Source organism: Triticum dicoccoides, chromosome 1B (genome assembly GCF_002162155.2).
Source record: "Triticum dicoccoides isolate Atlit2015 ecotype Zavitan chromosome 1B, WEW_v2.0, whole genome shotgun sequence".
NCBI lineage: Eukaryota > Viridiplantae > Streptophyta > Magnoliopsida > Poales > Poaceae > Triticum > Triticum dicoccoides.
This window is the reverse complement of record NC_041381.1, coordinates 449,143,715-449,145,803: the sequence shown is the minus strand read 5'-3', so window position 1 is coordinate 449,145,803 and position 2,089 is coordinate 449,143,715.

Here is a 2,089-nt window from a genome sequence, read left to right as displayed (position 1 = left end):
GGAGCCCAAATTGCTTCATTGAGATGGCGTCAAGAGGAGGGAGACGAGGGGGAGGGAGGAAGCATGGTGGAAGGTTTTCACCCTTTGTTGCTAGAGGAGGGCAACAAGGGGGCGGGTTTCAGGTGACCACTAAAATGAGGGCTCTTTGATTCAAAGGATTTGTGAAGAGATTTTGGAGGATTATTTTTTTTCTTTACAAGAAAAAGTTTGAACTAACCCGTCAGAATTTTTCTACGTGGATTGTTGATTTGTAAGATTGCAAACCATAAGAATTTTTCTTTAGAATTCATCTGCACTGGATTTCATAGGATTTCTTTTTTCAACTATTCCAATCTCTTTGAAATAATCCTCTGTTTTCATGTGCACAATCGAACATCCTCACAATATGTAGTAGTGAAGATGGCATGCTACTCTACCTACATTTTCCCTAATTCCGCATTTTGAAAATTGTGGGAATCAAAGATGATTTATTCGTTTTTTGTCCATTTGGGTCGGCTCGATGGACACCAACGTCCGCTTCCAGGTTTGGGTCGGCACATGCGCCCAACGCTGGCCTGATCCATTATGACGACGCGCGAAAAAAAAGAATACAAACATTTTGAAAATAAAAACAAACATCAATTAAACATTAAATCGGCCACGAATGCCGGCGATAGTCCACGCGTCCACATCTACATTAATTAACATTAAACAAGTTAACTACGTGGCGGCGCGCTGCCCTACGCGTCCTCATTGTTGTCATCAGGGCCGGTGAGGTCGATGAGCGTCAGCGTAGGGCCGGCCCAGGGGAACGCCGTGTTCCAGACGCCGTTGATGTCGCGCGCGGGCTATGCGGCCGTGGCGGTGCCGCCGCTGCCTGTGCCTGATGAAAATATGCCCTAGAGGCAATAATAAAATGGTTATTATTATATTTCCTAGATCATGATAAAGGTTTATTATTCATGCTAGAATTGTATTGATCGGAAACTTAAATACATGTGTGGATACATAAACAAATATCGTGTCCCTAATGAGCCTCTATTAGAGTAGCTCGTTGATCAAAGATGATTAAGGTTTCCTAAGCATAGACATGAGTTGTCATTTGGTAACGGGATCACATCATTATGAGAATGATGTGATGGACAAGACCCATCCGTTAGCTTAGCATATTGATCGTTCAGTTTATTGCTACTGCTTTCTTCATGTCAAATACATAATTCTTCGACTATGAGATTATGCAACTCCCGGATATCAGAGTAAGACCTTGTGTGCTATCAAATGTCACAATATAACTGGGTGATCATAAAGATGCTCTACAGGTATATCCGAAGGTGTTTGTTGAGTTGGCATAGATCGAGATTATGATTTGTCACTCCGAGTATGGAAGAGGTATCTCCGGGCCTCTCAGTAATACACATCATAAGCTTGCAAGCAAATGACTAAGGAGTTAGTTATGAAATGATGTATTACGGAACGAGTAAAGAGACTTGCCGGTAATGAGATTGAACTAGGTATGAAGATACCAACGATCGAATCTCGGGCAAGTAACATACTGATGGACAAAGGGAATTACGTATGTTGTCGTAAGGTTCGACCGATAAAGATCTTCATAAAATATGTAGGAGCCAATATGGGCATCCAGGTTCCGCTATTGGTTATTGACTGGAGAGGTGTCTCGGTCATGTCTACATAGTTCTTGAACCCGTAGGGTCCGCACGCTTAACGTTTGTTGACGATATAGTGTTATATGAGTTATATGATTTGGTGACCGGATGTTGATTGGAGTCCCGGATGAGATCATGGACATGACGAGGAGTCTCGAAATGGTCGAGAGGTAAAGATTGATATATAGGACGATGATATTCAAACACCAAAATAGTTTCAGAGTGCACCGGGTAGTCATCGAGTCACAGAAGGGGTTCCGGACACCCCCAGTAAGTGTATGGGCTTAATGAACCAAAGAAGGGGACAGACCAGCCCACTAGGTGGCTGGTGCGTCCCTCTACATGGCCGGCCGACCCTAGGGGAAGGAAAGGGGAGGGGTGGCCCCTCCTGCCTTCCCCTTCTCGTGAGAGAAAGGAAATGGGGCGCATCCTCTTCTTGCCTTCCT